Source organism: Microcaecilia unicolor, chromosome 13 (genome assembly GCF_901765095.1).
Source record: "Microcaecilia unicolor chromosome 13, aMicUni1.1, whole genome shotgun sequence".
NCBI classification, from domain to species: Eukaryota; Metazoa; Chordata; class Amphibia; order Gymnophiona; family Siphonopidae; genus Microcaecilia; species Microcaecilia unicolor.
This window is the reverse complement of record NC_044043.1, coordinates 99,875,327-99,896,108: the sequence shown is the minus strand read 5'-3', so window position 1 is coordinate 99,896,108 and position 20,782 is coordinate 99,875,327.

Genomic DNA, 20,782 nt, shown 5'->3' with positions numbered 1-20,782 from the left:
TTACACCAAGTTTTACTTGATGTAACTGCCCGCGACTAAATTTATTCATGTGGACAGGCACTCGGTGCATTCTATAAACCTTCACGGAAATTTAGGTGTATTCTGAAAAGTATGTCTAAATTTAGGTGCACTTTATAGAATAAACTAAGTGTATTTCATGGAGGAGTAGCCCAGTGGTTAGTGCAATGGACTTTGATCCTGGGGAACTGAGTTCCATTCCCACTGCAGCTCCCTGTGACTCTGGGTAAATCACTTAACCCTCTATTGCCCCTGGTACAAAATAAGTACCTAAATATATGTAAACCGCTTTGAATGAAGTTGCAAAAACCGCAGAAAGGCAGTATATCAAGTCCCATTTCCCTTTCCCTTATGACATCACAATATCAGAAGTGAGCCAAGTATCAGGCAATCAAGCCATTGTGACATCACTGATGAGGTTGGCTCTTATTGGTGGAATGAGTGGAGGAGTAGCCTAGTGGTTAGTGCAGTGGACTTTGATCCTGGGGAACTGTATCGGGCAATCAAGCCATTGTGACATCACTGATGAGGTTGGCTCTTATTGGTGGAATGAGTGGAGGAGTAGCCTAGTGGTTAGTGCAGTGGACTTTGATCCTGGGGAACTGAGTTCGATTCCCACTGCAGCTCCTTGTGACTCTGGGCAAGTCACTTAACCCTCCATTGCCCCTGGTACAAAATAAGTATCTGAATATATGGAAACCACTTTGAATGAAGTTGCAAAAACCGCAGAAAGGCAGTATATCAAGTCCCAGTTCCCTTTCCCTTTGGTGCTGATTTTAGGTATCTTGTGTAGAATGTATCCCAAAATGCCTAAACTTAGGTGTGTAAAAAGTGAGTGGAAAAAGTGAAGAGATCGGGTTGGGGGATGAAGTTAGAGATTCATCGTTGATTTCTAATGTTGGAGTTGTAAATTAGAGGTTAAGACTTAGATGAATCAATAGCTGCCCTAAATATTAACACCTCAGTTTTAGGTGTCTAAAGTTACATAAGTACATAAGTATTGCCACACTGGGACAGACCAAAGGTCCATCAAGCCCAGTATCCTGTTTCCGACAGAGGCCAATCCAGGTCACAATTACCTGGCAGAAACCCAAAGAGTAGCAACATTCCATGTAGGACCTTAAAGAGTTGCAAGATTCCATTCAGAATCCCAAGTACATAAGTATTGCCATACTGGGACAGACCAAAGGTCCATCAAGCCCAGCATCCTGTTTCCAACAGTGGCCAATCCAGGTCACAAATACCTGGCAAAGATCCCAAAAAAGTACAAAACATGTTATGCTGTTTATCCCAGAAATAGTGGATTTTCCCCAAGTCCATTTAATAATGTTTCCTTTAGAAAGACATCCAGACCTTTTTTAAACTCCGCCAAGCTAACCGCCTTTACCACATTCTCTGGCAACGAATTCCAGAGTTTAATTACACGTTGAGTGAAGAAAATTATGTACTAGACTTTTACAAAATCTAAATTTTGTAACCACCTTTTTAGCAATATGTAAGCCACATTGAACCTGCTGCACGGTGGGAAAATGTGGGATTCAATTCAATAAATAAATAAATAAATAAATCTATGTGCCAGGATTTACGCAACATTTTCATTGGTGTAAATGGAGGTTCATAGTTTTAGGCGCTGTAATATCAACTAAGTGTATTCTATATACCGCGCCTAAATCTAGGCACCGCTTATAGAATACGCTTAGTCGGCACTGATTTCCGCACCAATTTTTTAGGCACCATATATAGAATCTCCCCCATAACGGATATGTTATCTGTATAGGTCAGAAATGTTTTCCTTGGAGTGTATATGTTTGAGAGAGTGTGTGTGAGAGTGACTCTGTGAGAGAGAGAGAGAAAGAGTGAATGTGCGAGTGTGTGTGTGTGAGAGAGAGAGAGTGAGACTGGGTGCGAGTGTGTCTGTGAGAGACAGAGTGTGTGTGTGAGAATGAGAGTGTGTGCGACTGCGTATCTGAGACACAGTGAGTGTGAGAGAGAGAAAGTGTGTTTCACACAGATACAGTGTGTGTGTGAGAGAGAGTGTGTGTGAGACAGAGTGTGAGAGAGTATGTGTGTGATACACAGACTCTCTGTGAGACCAAGAGAGTGTGTGAGAGGGACTGTGTGACACGTGGTGAATGTGATACAGCTTGTAGTGCTATAAAAGTGATTAGTAGTAGTAGTTTGAGACATAAAGTGTGTGAGAGACAGTGTGTGAGAGTGAGAGAAAGACACTGACTGTGATTGAGAGTGTGTGTGAGAGAGAGTGTATCCCGCCCTCTGTCGTCAACCGTCTGCCCTCTGCATTGAAACCGCAGTCTCACCTCCATGAAAGCAGCGGTGCAGGCAGCATAATGCCTCCCTTCAGGCCTCCTTCTCTTCCTGTGTCCCGCCCTCGTCTGACTCAATTTCCGCAAGGGCGGGGTGCAAGGAGGGAAGGAGGACCGAAGGGAGGCGTTCTGCTGCCTGCAGCGCTGCTTTCAGGGAGGTGAGGCTGTGATTTCAATGCAGGGGGCTCGGCCGGGTGGCGGATGGAGGTGGGGAGCGGCAGTGACCTCGGGAGGGGGGAGCAGTGGCTGCGGCGACTTCGGGAGGGGGGAATGGTGGCAACCCTGGGGGTGGTGGAGGGGTGACCTCGGGGGGGGGTGGAGGGGGGAGCGGTGGTGACCTCGGGGGAGTGGAGGGGGAGAGGGAGGGGGAGAGGGGAGGGAGAGGGAGGGGGAAGAGGGAAGGGGGTCCTGAGACCAGATAGGGAGGGGGGAGCAGTGGCTGCGGCGACCTCGGGAGGGGGGGTGGAGGGGGGGAATGGTGGCGACCCTGGGGGTGGTGGAGGGGCGACTCAGGGGGGGTGGAGGAGGGGAATGGTGGTGACCCTGGGGGTGGTGGAGGGGTGACCTCAGGGGGGATGGAAGGGGGAGTGGTGGTAACCTTGTGGGGGGGGGGTGGAGGGAGAGAGGGAGACAGGGAGGGGGGAAGGGTGTCCTGAGACCAGAGAGGGAGGGGGGTCCAGAGCCTGAGGTGGGGGGCACAGTTTAGCAAGCCACCCCAGCCGCCGCCAACCCCCCTGCCACCGCCGACTCCTCCACCACTTTTGACTCTCCCCCGTTGCTGCCGCCGCCAGGTACCTTTGCTGGCGGAGGTCCCCAACCCCCGCCAGCCGAAGTCTTCAGCACCGGTCTCCGGAGACCGGTGCTGAAGACGACTTCGGCTGGCGAGGGTTGGGGACCCCCGCCAGCAAAGGTAACTGGCGGTGGCAGGGGAGGGTCAGCGGCAGGGGTCGGGGGGATCGAAAGTGGCGGGGGAGGGTTGGTGGTGGTGGGGGGGGGTCGAAAGTAGAGGGGGCCAGGGCTAAATCTGTGGGGGCCTATGCCTCTGTGGCCCCACCTAGCTATGCCCCTGGTTAAAAGTGAAAGCTGCAGAAATAATCAAGTGAAATGGGGCCAGGTAGGAGGAAAATTTCCAGTCAAGCTGTCAAATTTCATTTGGGTGATTAATTCAGCTAAATGTAACCAGGTGATCCCAGCAGAAACACATGACAACACAAATTTTGAGCTGGCAGATGATCTATTCAGACAAACAGCTACTTAACTAACTCACTCAGCGGATTTCTGAATATTAACCCCGACGTATTCAGCTGGAGTACTAGCTACCAAACATAAATCACAGTGTCACAGTTGAGCTGACAAGTACTCTGAGACTGATTTCCAGGGATTTTCCCCATCCTGGGTCTCTTTCTCCTTTCTGGAAAGAAGACCCTGGTTGGCTGGTTGAGGCTACTCACAGATGCCCCAGGGATTGTGGAAGGCAGCTTGTCCACTGGTGTGAAGACAGCGACCTCTTGTGGATACCCTGCAGAATTACTCTGATTGCAGAGGGATAAGAATGACAGACTGGTTTAATCCAGTCCAGCGTTAACAGGTTGCAACCACAGCCCCCAAACCTGCCAATGGTTAAAAGATAGGCAGGTTTTGGGGCCTCCTGTTGCATTTGTGCCCCAGGCCTCAGCAGGTTTAACACTGGCACTGGGTTTATAATATTAACAAGGTCACCCCAAGTATACATGAGAAAGGTTTTATTGCATTTTTCAACTTTAAGAGGTTACTACTACTACTTATCATTTCTAAAGCGCTACTAGACGTACGCAGAGCTGTACACTTGAACATGAAGAGACAGTCCCTGCTCGACAGAGCTTACAATCTAATTAGGTCAAACAGGACAAATAAGAGACAAGGGAATATTAAGGTGAGGATGATAAAATAAGGGTTCTAAACAAGTGAATAAAGGTTAGGAGTTAAAAGCAGCATCAAAAAGGTGGAATTTTAGCTTAGATTTGAAGATGGCCAGAGATGGAGCTTGACGTACCGGCTCAGGAAGTCTATTCCAGGCATATGGTGCAGCAAGATAAAAGGAACGGAGTCTGGGGTTAGCGGTGGAGGAGAAGGGTGCAGATAAGAGAGATTTACCCAGTGAACGGAGTCCCCGGGGAGGAATGTAGGGAGAGATGAGAGTGGAGAGGTACTGAGGAGCTGCAGAGTGAATGCACTTATAGGTCAATAGTGGCAAAAAAACAAGAAACCTACAGGCCCTTTCACTAAGCAGCAATAAAAAATGAGCTTAGCCCATCCTTATACAGCTCTTTCTCACGCACTAAACCCATTTCTAACATAGCTGTAAATTCATCCTTTTTCTGTTATATCTTTTTCTGGCCATGTGCTCAGTGGCGATCCTAGGTCAGCTGCCACCCGGGGCGGATCACCGCTGTGCACCCCCCCCCCCCCCCGGGTGCAGTGGCGTCCGCCCCCCAGAGTGCAGCATGACACCCCTCTGGCGCAATGACACCCCCCTCCCTGGCGCATCAAGCCCCCCCCCCCCCCGGGTGCATTCTTGGCTGCTGGAGGGTACAGAGAGCAGCCGCTCACCTGTCGGCTCCGCTGGCTCCCTGCTCCTTCTGCCCCGGAACAGGAAATAACCTGTTCCGGGGCAGAGGGAGCAGGGAACCAGCGGAGCCGACAGGTGCGCAGCTGCTCTCTGCACCCTCCAGCAACGTGCATGCGAGGCAGACCGCCCCCACTGCCCCGCCCTTGCTACGCCACTGCATGTGCTAATGTTAACATCAGTGTCTGGTTATTTTAAAAAATTCAGCACTTTTCGTCCCCCCTTTAGGAGGTGCTAAGGGCTCCTGCATTATGGATGTGTTAACTAGTTAACGTAGTGGTTATGTCAGCACGCTAGCAGATTAACGCATCCACACTCATTCTCTGCCCCTGACCCGCCCCCTCCAAACAAACTTAAAAAATAAATACCACACGCTTAGATGGAAGATGGCAAAACCAATGTAGAACCAGGGGCGGACTGAGCATTCAGGCAACCAGGCAGAGGCTCTGCCCAGTTGCCCGCCGCTGCCGCACACTACAGCCGTGTCTCGTGGTCCTACCCTGGAGGGTTCTGGTGGTCTAGTAGCTTCTTCAGGGGTAGGAAAGAATCCCACTCTTTCCTGTCCGCTGTCGCTTCTGTGCCCAGGGCCGGTGCCACCATGTTTTCAAAATGGTTGCCGGGATTCGGAGTCTGTGTTTATCAGAAGCTGCTGTTGCTGCTCTGAGCTATCCCCCAGATTTCCTTGCTCTGTACAAATGCACATCTTGCAGGGGCTCTGGCCAGGCCACACATCCACGTCTTCCTTTTCCCCCTGTTTTCCTCATTGTTGTTGGACACCAGGAGGGGCATTTTCGAAAGAAACGTCCAAGTTGCGATTTGGACGTCCTTGCAAAATGGCAAAATCCAGGGTATTTTCGAAAAAGATGGATGTCCATCTTTCGTTTCGAAAGTACCGCCAGACGTCCAAATTCCTAGATTTGGATGTCCCTAGACATGGACATTTCTGACTTTTGGCGATTTTCAAAACCAAACACGTCCATGTGGGAGGAGCCAGCATTTGTAGTGCACTGGTGCCCCTGACATGCCAGGACACCAACCGGGCACCCTAGGGGGCACTGCAGTGGACTTCATAAAATACTCCCAGGAACATTGCTCCCTTACCTTGTGTGCTGAGGCCCCCAAAACCCACTACCCCCAACTGTACACCACTACCATAGCCCTTACGCTTGTTGGGGGGCACCTATATGTGGGTACAGTGGGTTTGTGGTGGATTTTGGAGGGCTCGATATTTCCTCCACAAGTGTAACAGGTAGGGGGGTATGGGCCTGGGTCCGCCTGTCTGAAGTGCACTGCAGTACCCACTAAAACTGCTCCTGGGACCTGCATGCGCTGTCATGGATCTGAGTATGACATCTGAGGCTGGCACGACATATTTTTTGAGGGTGGGAGGGGGTTAGTGACTACTAACGGAGTAACAGGATGTCATCCCCGATTCCCTCCGATGGTCATCTGGTAATTTCGGGCACTTTTTTGTGCCTTTAGTCATAAGAAAAACAGGTCCAGGTGAAAATGTCCAAGTGTTCGTCAGGGACATTCTTGCTTTTTTCGATTATGGGTCAAAGATGTCCGAGTGTTAGGCACGTCCAAGTCCCGCCTTCACTACGCCTACAACACGCCCCCTTGAAATTTGGACGTCCTTGCGACGGACTGCAGTTGGAGATGTCCAAAATCGGGTTTTGATTATACCGATTTGGACGTCTCTGGGAGGACGTCTATCTTCCGATTTATGTCAAAAGATGGACGTCCTTCTCTTTCGAAAATGAGCCTGTAGGTCACCTGCTCTCAGGGTAGTTTTCTGCTTTCAGACATGCAGCAGCTCTGTGACGTGAAAGATCCCTTCCTGCAAGCTGCAGTTGACTTGACATCCATAAATTCATGTTCCTCAGTGGCCCTCTGTCCAAACATACATGTTGAGTTAATTTATATCTTAGCAGATAAAAACAATTGCTTTCAAATCTGAATATATTCTGATGCTTCTGGAAGTCAAAATATGTGTCATCAGTTTTTACTGGGACTGCCAACTAGATGCAGATTTGCCTGACAGAGTTGATCCAGTCCTGGATTTATTCCATTGCATGTAGGGACTTGTAGTTCTGATTTCCCCATTGCACTGAGGGGAGACATGATAGAGGTATATAAAATAATGAGTGGAGTGGAACAGGTGGATGTGAAGCGTCTGTTCACGCTTTCCAAAAATACTAGGACTAGGGGGCATGCGATGAAACTACAGTGTAGTAAATTTAAAACAAATCGGAGAAAAGTTTTCTTCACCCAACGTATAATTAAACTCTGGAATTTGTTGCCGGAGAAAGTGGTGAAGGTGGTTAGCTTAGCAGACTTTAAAAAGGGGTTGGATGGTTTCCGAAAGGACAAGTCCATAAACCGCTACTAAATGGACTTGGGAAAAATCCACAATTCCAGGAATAACATGTATAGAATGTTTGTACGTTTGGGAAGCTTGCCAGGTGCCCTTGGCCTGGATTGGCTGCTGTCGTGGATAGGATGCTGGGCTCGATGGACCCTTGGTCTTTTCCCAGTATGGCATTACTTATGTACTTATGTACTACCTAAGGAAAGCAAGACTACAGGTTGCTGCATGCAATGGGGGTAAACCCAGGAGCGAATCAACCCTGTTGGGTGAATCTGAATCCAGCTGTTAACCTTAGTTTTTAATGTTGAAATTAGTCTCAACCCATGAAGGTAGCTGGATGTGAGGTCTTTTGCTGGAATGGAAATTACTCTTTAGCAAGTAATCTAGAGTCTTTTTAGCTTGAATGTGTTGGATTATTTGTAGTAAATAATTAGCAGATTTTAGTACACACAGCTTCAGCTTTAGAAATGTTAATTTCTTTCTTCATCTCTCTCTCATTCACCCCTGAATAATTCACTGCTGAGTCACTTTAAAGTTGAAGTAACAAAACATCTGTTTACTCACAGTTTGTAGTTAGATTATAATCAGACAGGCTTATATATACATATTACTATACATTTGTATTATCAGCTCCTTCCATGTGCTTAGATGGTAATGGATGCTCACACCACCATAGATCCTCTCAGGTTAGGAGAGATCATGAGCTCCATGTGCTCCATGTGCTGCATGTGCTGCATCTGCCCCCACAGGAAGTTGCATAGCTATGTGACCTCTCTAAGTAATTCACATCAGAGGTCACAGAGTAATCACAGAGAAATAATAGGTGACAGGCAATGCATGTAAAAATACAATTACATTCCAACAAACCCCTTCTCATGCATAACTGTCATGCAATTATTTATTCATACAAAGTCCAAGCTTTATACGCAGATTCACAAAATGTTCTCTGGGTAACGGTTTGGTCATGATGTCAGCTGTCATCTCACTGGTGTGACAATAGTGTAGACTGATGACCCCTTCTTTCGCCAACTCTCGCACGTTGTGGTATTTCGTTGCGATGTGCTTGGTGCGTGACTGAACCTTGTCATTCTGTGACAGTCGGATGCAGCTCTGATTATCTTCCATTATCTGGATTGGTCTCTTTTCAGCTATTCCAAAATCCAGCAAAAGTTTTTCAATCCACATCAGTTCTCTGCACGCTTCCGATACAGCCACATATTCAGCTTCTGTAGAAGACAAACTCACAATACTTTGTTTATGACTGGCCCATGAAATTTGTACATTTCCATACATAAACACATATCCACTTGTGGATTTATAATCAGAATGATCCCCTGCCCAATCTGAATCACAGTAACATATTAGTTTTGGATTACTATTGGCTGAAATCTTTAATTTACAATCAATGGTACCCTTTAAATACCTTACCATCCTTTTAACTGCAGTCCAATCTGATTTGGTAGGTGAGCTGACCCTTCTGCTCAAAATTCCTACTGCATTTGCTATATCAGCCCTGTATGTGGTAGCTAGATATAAAAGCTTACCTATGGCTGATCTATATTGGATGTTATCTGGTAAAGGTTCTCTTACTGTTTCATCCTTCAGAAAATCAGTGATCATGGGAGTGCTTACAACTTGGGCATCTTGCATACCTAAACTTTCAATAAGCTCATTTATTTTCTGCTTCTGGCTTAGAAGATAAGAACCATCATTTTGTTTCTCAATTTCTATACCAAGATAGTATGACACATTACCAAGTTCTTTTATCTCAACATTGAGGTTTTAAACATTTTACAATGTCCTTGTACTCTTGCTCACTTTCGCTTGCAATGAGCAGATCATCAACAAAAGCTAAAATGTATGCATATTGTCCATTTGTGCACCTAGTGTACAAACATTTATCTGCTTCACCTTGCTTAAATCCTAAATTTGTCAATATTTCATGCAATTTTTCATTCCAACATTTTGCACTTTGCTTTAATCCATAAAGACCTTTGTTTAATTTACACACCAGCTGTCTTTGTTTTGTATTTATGAAACCTGTTGGCTGTTCCATGTACAAGTCTTCAGTTATATCTCCGTGAAGAAACGCTGTTTTCACATCAATGTGGTTGACTTGCATGCCTTTTGAGACTGCAATGCTCAGAAGTGTTCTGATTGTCGTGTGTTTCACTACAGGTGCAAACACTTCATCAAAATCTTCTCCATATTTTTGAAGATATCCCTTTGCCACTAATCTGGCTTTATACCTTTCCACTTTTCCTTGTGCATTCCTTTTTAACTTGAATACCCATTTGCATCCTATAGCTTTCTTGCCAGGAGGTAATTTTGTAAGAATCCAAGTATTATTTTTATCCAATGCATCAATTTCTTCTTGTGCAGCTTTATGCCATTCAGCAGCTTCTTCTGCTGGCATTTTTTCAATCTCATCCCATGTTAAGGGCTCTTGAGCTTCTGCTGACTTTGTTAGGTAAGACAGTCTTGGGGGTGGAACACCTTTGTTTTCCCTGGATGAGCGTCTGACTACAGGTTGGTCTGACCTTTCCGCATCCTCAAAATCTGAGAGTTCTTCTCCAATTGATTCCCCTTCTCCAACTGTACTGTCTTCTTCAATGATCCTTTCTGTGTCTGTTTCCTCTGCCTGTTCCTCGTTAGATACAGGTGAGTTGCTTTCAGACATCTGCCTTGGTATGGCATTTATATACACTGGCATGTCTATTATTGTTCTAGTTTCATATTCTGGATGATAAGGCTCATCTGGGATAATCCAGCCTTTATCAACCCTTTTGTTTTCATCAAAATATGTAACATGTCTTATGCCAACAATGCCAGTTTTCAGATTCAAAATTCTATATCCTTTGTGTCCTGGAGCATAGCCAACTAAAATGCCCCTTTCTGTTGTGGAATCCAGCTTATGCCTTCTTTGCTTTGGTACATGAGCATATGCTGTACTTCCAAATGTTCTTATGTGTGTCAGGTTTGGCTTCCTACCATGCCATGTCTCATGTGGTGTGCGCTCAGCGCCTTTAGTTGGCATTCTGTTTTGTAGGTACACTGCTGTGAGAATGGCTTCCCCCCATAGTCTTTTAGGGAGATTGCTATCTGACAGCATACATCTGGTCATTTCCACAAGTGACCTAAATTTTCTCTCTGCAACAGAATTTTGCTCTGGTGTATAAGCTACTGTTGTGATATGCTGAATGCCTTCTTGTTCTAGAAATGTGTGCATGCTTCGTGAAGTGAACTCACCACCATTGTCGGTCTGAAGAACCTTTGGTTTTCTTTCAAATTTATTTCTCACCATGGCTACGTATTTCTTCAGCATGTCTGTGACTTGACTTTTCTCTTTCAGCAAATAGGCCACACAATATCTAGAGAAATCATCCAAGAATATTAGCACAAATCTGTTATTTCCCAATGATGGGATATTAAACGGTCCACATAAGTCACTGTGTATTAAGTCCAGCACTTTATTACTCCTATTTCCTGTGTATGCAGGAAATGAGGGTCTCACACCTTTTTGAGTAACACAGTCTATGCATTTCTCCATTTTACCAGCATCTGCACTTATCTGAATGCCGGTGGCCAGTTGCTTACTGTAAAGATCCTGGATCACCTTAGAATCACGATGTCCCAGGTGGCGGTGCCAGATTTCCAGACTACATTTACCATCATTCTTCCTTACTTGCGCCATATGTGAGGCTTCACCTGAAATGCTCAGTTTATAAACATCATTATGCATAAAAGCTTCAGCATACACTTCATCATTTTTAGAGATTGTGCACTTACTGTTTTCAAAATGAATCGCAAATCCCTTCTTATCTAATGTAGATACACTAAGCATATTGCAAACTGCTTGGGGAATATACAAGACATCACTTACAGGAATTTCTTTAACTTCATTAGACACTTTGCATTTTAAGAATCCAATACCTTTTGCTTGGATCTTAGCAGTCCCTGCGTTTGCAGTTTTAAGAATACCTTCCTCTGGACACATCTCCTGAAAGAAATCCTTACAATTGGTTAAATGGCATGTGCTCCCTGAATCCAAAATCCAAGTACTTTCATTTGAATTATTATTTACCATAGTCAAAGATTTTTCTGCCATTAGAAAGCCCTTGTGTTTATCTTTGTCCTTCATACATTTCCTGGTTTGAAAATTCTTTAGTTCCATTGGCTTAGGTGAGCTAGAGGGAGTGTTTTGTGTTTCCTTACACCATTTAGATACATGTCCCTCCTTTCCACATGAGTAGCAAATCAGCTTGCCCTTGGGTGGAGTTTTCCCATAGCTCCGCCTTCCTCTGTTCTTTGCCAAGAAATTTGTTTCATTTCTCTCTGACTGACTTTGAGAACACATCTCCTCAGAATCATTTATTATGCATTCCTGCCTTAGTTTTGATGTTGTCTGTTCAAAAGATTGCCCTTCAATGGCCTCATTTACAGACCTAAAAACATCAAACTTCTTTGATAGTGAGGTAAAAAGAAATGCTCTTTTCAATGCATCACACATGGGAATTCCAGAAAGTTCTAGCTTTTGAAATGAAGACATAAGATGCATAATGTGATCATTACATTTACTTTTATCCCTTAATTTGGTTTCATTCAACTCTGCCAGCCAAATTGGTTGCTGCTTTGCATATGTAGTTGCATACATAGTTCTCAGTTTATATAAAATGTCCTTTGGTGTATCTTTTCCCTCCACTAATATGGCTTGTTTCTCTGAGAGAGCTTCCAAAAGCATGCACTTCACATAATAGTTTGCATTGTCCCATTCAGCCATATTTTCAGCTGTTCTGTCTTGGTCTAAGCATATATCTAATCTTTTTGCTCGAAGGAAACATATGAATCTTAATTCCCACTGCTGATAATTAAACTCAGTTAATCTAGGCACCTTGAGAGAATAGAACAATGGTGAATTTCTTCCCTCAGCCATTTTCTTAGCCTTCTGTCTGCTGTGTGGGGGGAGAGAGAGACAGACTGAATCTTTCCTTTAAAACTTAAGAGAAAAATGTGGCCTTTTTTTCTGCCTGGTAATATTTCTCTTCTTTTTCAATTCCTGAGCCCTGGGCCCATAACCCTTTTGTTGGATTATTTGTAGTAAATAATTAGCAGATTTTAGTACACACAGCTTCAGCTTTAGAAATGTTAATTTCTTTCTTCATCTCTCTCTCATTCACCCCTGAATAATTCACTGCTGAGTCACTTTAAAGTTGAAGTAACAAAACATCTGTTTACTCACAGTTTGTAGTTAGATTATAATCAGACAGGCTTATATATACATATTACTATACATTTGTATTATCAGCTCCTTCCATGTGCTTAGATGGTAATGGATGCTCACACCACCATAGATCCTCTCAGGTTAGGAGAGATCATGAGCTCCATGTGCTCCATGTGCTGCATGTGCTGCATCTAACCCCCAACAGGAAGTTGCATAGCTATGTGACCTCTCTAAGTAATTCACATCAGAGGTCACAGAGTAATCACAGAGAAATAATAGGTGACAGGCAATGCATGTAAAAATACAATTACATTCCAACAGAATGAATGTAAGCAAGAGTGAGGGGCACGTTTTCTAGAACTTAGTTAAACTAACATGGGCGTGGCAGCAGATTTCTGTCAGTGCATATTAAGATTTATTAAACAAATGCAGAAATTTCCTCAAATAACTTATGCTGGTTTTGTTACAAATCCCCGAGAACACGGATACATGTGATCTATGGGTGTCCAACGGTTCAGCACTTTGGTCTCAGGTCTGGTAATATATAAATGATATAAAGGAATGCAAGCTTCAATTATCTTCCAGTTTAATAGCCATAGGGCTCATTTTTAAAACACTGAGACTTAGAAAGCTACATAGGTTAAAATTGAACTTTGTAAATCTAGTGCTTTGAAAATATGCCTCCACATAACTTTGTAAGTCTAAGGGGCCCTTTTACTAAGCTTTTTAGGTGCCTATCAGGCTTATTTTTGAAAGGGCGCCCATTTTTCGACACAAATCGGGAGATGGGCGGTCCTTCTCCCAGGGTCGCCCAAATCGGCATAATCGAAAGCCGATTTTGGGCACCTTCAACTGCTTTCTGTCACGGGGACGACCAAAGTTCCCAGGGGTGTGTCGGAAGCATAGCAAACGTGGGACTGGGGTGTGCTTAACACATGGGAGTCCTCAGTCAATAATGGAAAAAGAAGGGCGTCCCTGACGAACAGTTGCCCGACTTTACTTGGACCATTTTTTCTTGTGACCAAGCCTCAAAAAGGTGCCCGAACTGACCTAATGACTGTTGGAATGTATTGTATTTTTACATGCATTGCCTGTCACCTATTATTTCTCTGTGATTACTCTGTGACCTCTGATGTGAATTACTTAGAGAGGTCACACAGCTATGCAACTTCCTGTGGGGATTAGATGCAGCACATGCAGCACATGGAGCACATGGAGCTCATGATCTCTCCTAACCTGAGAGGATCTATGGTGGTGTGAGCATCCATTACCATCTAAGCACATGGAAGGAGCTGATAAGACAAATGTATAGTAATATGTATATATAAGCCTGTCTGATTATAATCTAACTACAAACTGTGAGTAAACAGATGTTTTGTTACTTCAACTTTAAAGTGACTCAGCAGTGAATTATTCAGGGGTGAATGAGAGAGAGATGAAGAAAGAAATTAACATTTCTAAAGCTGAAGCTGTGTGTACTAAAATCTGTTAATTATTTACTACAAATAATCCAACAAAAGGGTTATGGGCCCAGGGTCCAGGAATTGAAAAAGAAGAGAAATATTACCAGGCAGTAAAAAAGCCACATTTTTCTCTTAAGTTTTAAAGGAAAGATTCAGTCTGTCTCTCTCTCCCCCCACACAGCAGACAGAAGGCTAAGAAAATGGCTGAGGGAAGAAATTCACCATTGTTCTATTCTCTCAAGGTGCCTAAATTAACTGAGTTTAATTATCGGCAGTGGGAACTAAGATTCATATGTCTCCTTCGAGCAAAAAGATTAGATATATGCTTAGACCAAGACAGAACAGCTGAAAATATGGCTGAATGGGACAATGCAAACTATTATGTGAAGTGCATGCTTTTGGAAGCTCTCTCAGAGAAACAAGCCATATTAGTGGAGGGAAAAGATACACCAAAGGACATTTTATATAAACTGAGAACTATGTATGCAACTACATATGCAAAGCAGCAACCAATTTGGTTGGCAGAGTTGAATGAAACCAAATTAAGGGATAAAAGTAAATGTAATGATCACATTATGCATCTTATGTCTTCATTTCAAAAGCTAGAACTTTCTGGAATTCCCATGTGTGATGCATTGAAAAGAGCATTTCTTTTTACCTCACTATCAAAGAAGTTTGATGTTTTTAGGTCTGTAAATGAGGCCATTGAAGGGCAATCTTTTGAACAGGCAACATCAAAACTAAGGCAGGAATGCATAATAAATGATTCTGAGGAGATGTGTTCTCAAAGCAAGTCAGAGAGAAATGAAACAAATTTCTTGGCAAAGAACAGAGGAAGGCGGAGCTATGGGAAAACTCCACCCAAGGGCAAGCTGATTTGCTACTCATGTGGAAAGGAGGGACATGTATCTAAATGGTGTAAGGAAACACAAAACACTCCCTCTAGCTCACCTAAGCCAATGGAACTAAAGAATTTTCAAACCAGGAAATGTATGAAGGACAAAGATAAACACAAGGGCTTTCTAATGGCAGAAAAATCTTTGACTATGGTAAATAATAATTCAAATGAAAGTACTTGGATTTTGGATTCGGGGAGCACATGCCATTTAACCAATTGTAAGGATTTCTTTCAGGAAATGTGTCCAGAGGAAGGTATTCTTAAAACTGCAAACGCAGGGACTGCTAAGATCCAAGCAAAAGGTATTGGATTCTTAAAATGCAAAGTGTCTAATGAAGTTAAAGAAATTCCTGTAAGTGATGTCTTGTATATTCCCCAAGCAGTTTGCAATATGCTTAGTGTATCTACATTAGATAAGAAGGGATTTGTGATTCATTTTGAAAACAGTAAGTGCACAATCTCTAAAAATGATGAAGTGTATGCTGAAGCTTTTATGCATAATGATGTTTATAAACTGAGCATTTCAGGTGAAGCCTCACATATGGCGCAAGTAAGGAAGAATGATGGAAAATGTAGTCTGGAAATCTGGCACCGCCGCCTGGGACATCGTGATTCTAAGGTGATCCAGGATCTTTACAGTAAGCAACTGGCCACCGGCATTCAGATAAGTGCAGATGCTGGTAATATGGAGAAATGCATAGACTGTGTTACTCAAAAGGGTGTGAGACCCTCATTTCCTGCATACACAGGAAATAGGAGTAATAAAGTGCTGGACTTAATACACAGTGACTTATGTGGACCGTTTAATATCCCATCATTGGGAAATAACAGATTTGTGCTAATATTCTTGGATGATTTCTCTAGATACTGTGTGGCCTATTTGCTGAAAGAAAAAAGTCAAGTCACAGACATGCTGAAGAAATACGTAGCCATGGTGAGCAATAAATTTGAAAGAAAACCAAAGGTTCTTCAGACCGACAATGGTGGTGAGTTCACTTCACAAAGCATGCGCACATTTCTAGAACAAGAAGGCATTCAGCATATCACAACAGTAGCTTATACACCAGAGCAAAATTCTGTTGCAGAGAGAAAATTTAGGTCACTTGTGGAAATGACCAGATGTATGCTGTCAGATAGCAATCTCCCTAAAAGACTATGGGGGGAAGCAATTCTCACAGCAGTGTACCTACAAAACAGAATGCCAACTAAAGGCGCTGAGCGCACACCACATGAGACATGGCATGGTAGGAAGCCAAACCTGTCAGACATAAGAACATTTGGAAGTACAGCATATGCTCATGTACCAAAGCAAAGAAGGCATAAGCTGGATTCCACAACAGAAAGGGGCATTTTAGTTGGCTATGCTCCAGGACACAAAGGATATAGAATTTTGAATCTGAAAACTGGCATTGTTGGCATAAGACATGTTACATATTTTGATGAAAACAAAAGGGTTGATAAAGGCTGGATTATCCCAGATGAGCCTTATCATCCAGAATATGAAACTAGAACCATAATAGACATGCCAGTGTATATAAATGCCATACCAAGGCAGATGTCTGAAAGCAACTCATCTGTATCTAACGAGGAACAGGCAGAGGAAGCAGACACAGAAAGGATCATTGAAGAAGACAGTACAGTTGGAGAAGGGGAATCAATTGGAGAAGGACTCTCAGATTTAGAGGATGCGGAAAGGTCAGACCAACCTGTTGTCAGACGCTCATCCAGGGAAAACAAAGGTGTTCCACCCCCAAGACTGTCTTACCTAACAAAGTCAGCAGAAGCTCAAGAGCCCTTAACATGGGATGAGATTGAGAAAATGCCAGCAGAAGAAGCTGCTGAATGGCATAAAGCTGCACAAGAAGAAATTGATGCATTGGATAAAAATAATACTTGGATTCTTACAAAATTACCTCCTGGCAAGAAAGCTATAGGATGCAAATGGGTATTCAAGTTAAAAAGGAATGCACAAGGAAAAGTGGAAAGGTATAAAGCCAGATTAGTCGCAAAGGGATATCTTCAAAAATATGGAGAAGATTTTGATGAAGTGTTTGCACCTGTAGTGAAACACACGACAATTAGAACACTTCTGAGCATTGCAGTCTCAAAAGGCATGCAAGTCAACCACATTGATGTGAAAACAGCGTTTCTTCACGGAGATATAACTGAAGACTTGTACATGGAACAGCCAACAGGTTTCATAAATACAAAACAAAGACAGCTAGTGTGTAAATTAAACAAAGGTCTTTATGGATTAAAGCAAAGTGCAAAATGTTGGAATGATAAATTGCATGAAATATTGACAAATTTAGGATTTAAGCAAGGTGAAGCAGATAAATGCTTGTACACTAGGTGCAGAAATGGACAATATGCATACATTTTAGCTTTTGTTGATGATCTGCTCATTGCAAGCAAAAGTGAGCAAGAGTACAAGGACATTGTAAAGTGTTTAAACCTCAATGTTGAGATAAAAGAACTGGGTAATGTGTCATACTATCTTGGTATAGAAATTGAGAAACAAAATGATGGTTCTTATCTTCTAAGCCAGAAGCAGAAAATAAATGAGCTTATTGAAAGTTTAGGTATGCAAGATGCCCAAGTTGTAAGCACTCCCATGATCACTGATTTTCTGAAGGATGAAACAGTAAGAGAACCTTTACCAGATAACATCCAATATAGATCAGCCATAGGTAAGCTTTTATATCTAGCTACCACATACAGGGCTGATATAGCAAATGCAGTAGGAATTTTGAGCAGAAGGGTCAGCTCACCTACCAAATCAGATTGGACTGCAGTTAAAAGGATGGTAAGGTATTTAAAGGGTACCATTGATTGTAAATTAAAGATTTCAGCCAATAGTAATCCAAAACTAATATGTTACTGTGATTCAGATTGGGCAGGGGATCATTCTAATTATAAATCCACAAGTGGATATGTGTTTATGTATGGAAATGTACACATTTCATGGGCCAGTCATAAACAAAGTATTGTGAGTCTGTCTTCTACAGAAGCTGAATATGTGGCCGTATCGGAAGCGTGCAGAGAACTGATGTGGATTGAAAAACTTTTGCTGGATTTCGGAATAGCTGAAAAGAGACCAATCCAGTTAATGGAAGATAATCAGAGCTGCATCCGACTGTCACAGAATGACAAGGTTCAGTCACGCACCAAGCACATCGCAACGAAATACCACAACGTGCGAGAGTTGGCAAAAGAAGGGGTCATCAGTCTACACTATTGTCACACCAGTGAGATGACAGCTGACATCATGACCAAACCGTTACCCAGAGAACATTTTGTGAATCTGCGTATAAAGCTTGGACTTTGTATGAATAAATAATTGCATGACAGTTATGCATGAGAAGGGGTTTGTTGGAATGTATTGTATTTTTACATGCATTGCCTGTCACCTATTATTTCTCTGTGATTACTCTGTGACCTCTGATGTGAATTACTTAGAGAGGTCACACAGCTATGCAACTTCCTGTGGGGATTAGATGCAGCACATGCAGCACATGGAGCACATGGAGCTCATGATCTCTCCTAACCTGAGAGGATCTATGGTGGTGTGAGCATCCATTACCATCTAAGCACATGGAAGGAGCTGATAAGACAAATGTATAGTAATATGTATATATAAGCCTGTCTGATTATAATCTAACTACAAACTGTGAGTAAACAGATGTTTTGTTACTTCAACTTTAAAGTGACTCAGCAGTGAATTATTCAGGGGTGAATGAGAGAGAGATGAAGAAAGAAATTAACATTTCTAAAGCTGAAGCTGTGTGTACTAAAATCTGTTAATTATTTACTACAAATAATCCAACAATGACCACCGGAGGGAATCAGGGATGACCTCCCCTTACTCCCCCAGTGGTCACTAACCCCCTCCCACCCTAAAAAAACTTTTAAAATATTTTTTGCCAGCCTCTGTCATACCCAGTTCTCTGACAGCAGTATGCAGGTCCCTGGAGCAGCTTCAGTGGGTGCAGTGCACTTCAAGCAGGCGGACCCAGGCCCATCCCCCCCCCACCTGTTACACTTGTGGTGGTAAATGTGAGCCCCTTCAAACCCCACCAGAAACCCACTGTACCCACGTGTAGGTACCCCCCTTCACCCCTTAGGGTTATGGTAGTGGTGTACAGTTGTGGGGAGTGGGTTTTGGGGGGCTCAGCACACAAGGTAAGGGAGATATGCAGCTGGGTGCAATTTCTGAAGTCCACTGCAGTGCCCCCTAGGGTGCCCGGTTGATGTCCTGGCATGTCAGGGGAACCAGTGCACTACGAATGCTGGATCCTCCCACGACCAAAGGGCTTGCATTTGGTCATTTTTGAGATGTGCGTCCTCGGTTTCCATTATGGCCAAAAACCGGGGACGACCATCTCTCAAGTCAACCATCTCAACATTTAGGTTGACCATCTCTAAAGTCGACCTAAATGTTGAGATTTGGGCATCCCCGACCGTATTATCGAAATGAAAGATGGATGCCCATCGTGTTTCGATAATACGAGTTTCCCTGCCCCTTCATGGAGTCATCCTACGAGGACATCCTAAGGAAAACTTGGGCGCCCGGTTTGATTATGCTCCTCCATGTGTGCCCAACATGTGCCAATTCAAAACTACTGCCCAGCTTCCGCATGGCTTGGGCGGTAATTTCAATTTTTACATGTGCCCACTACGCGTGACATACTGGAACTAGCAAACGCCATAACGGTATTATGTAAGCCACATTGAGCCTGCAAATAGGTGGGAAAATGTGGGATACAAATGTAACAAATAAATAAATAAATATATTTCATTTTCCAGCATGCAGCGCTAACTGGCCTCTAATCGGCATTGTATGCACGCTGATGATTACCACCTGGTTAACGCACGAGACCTTACCGCTAAGTGAATGGGTGGTGGTAAGGTCTCAGGCCCAAAATGGACACATGCTGATTTTTATTTTGCCACACATACATTTTCATCCCCCCCCCCCCCACACCCCCAAAAAAGGCCTTTTTTGCAGGTACGCTGAAAAACGGACCGGCATGTGTCCGATACACGTGTCTACACCAGTGCAGGCCACTTTTTGGAACACCTTAGTAAAAGGACTTCCAAGTGATTGGGTGGCGGAGCCGGTGGGGTGAAGAGGGGTTGGTGGTTGGGAGGTGAGGATAGTGGTGGGCAGACTTATACGGTCTGTGCCAGAGCCAGTGGTGGGAGGCGGGACTGATGGTTTTGAGGCGGGGAATAGTGCTGGGCAGACTTATACAGTCTGTGCCAGAGCCGGTGGTGGGAGGCGGGGCTGGTGGTTGGGAGGAGGGGATAGTGCTGGGCAGACTTATACGGTCTGTGCCCTGAAAAAGACAGGTACAAATCAAGGTAAGGTATACACATATGAGTTTATCTTGTTGGGCAGACTGGATGGACCGTGCAGGTCTTTTTCTGCCGTCATCTACTATGTTACTACTATGTTAAAAATACGCCTTCTTAGGTCTTCACACCTAGATAAGGTGAAAAGTAGATTTTTTTATATTCATCTCCAAAGCTATATAAACTATTTTAGGCAACTGGAAAACTTTATCCATGTTGAACAGTACCTTTTAGTGAAATACAGTATGTCTCACTGGTAAATATGAGAACAAGGCTGCGGAGAAAACCAAACATAACTCTGTATCTCGCATATGGAATCCAATTGATAATTTTCATCTTACCATTCTGGATTAAATGCTGCAATGTTGCCTTTGTTCCTAACCCTAATTATTTTATGTCACAGAATTAATCTCCTCACTGTCTCTACTCATTTTGATTAAAACATAGCATCCTTTCTTACGTTCAATAGTTCTATTTTTATTACTTTTTTTTTTTTTTGCATTGTTTCTTCCATCAAATGTTTGTAT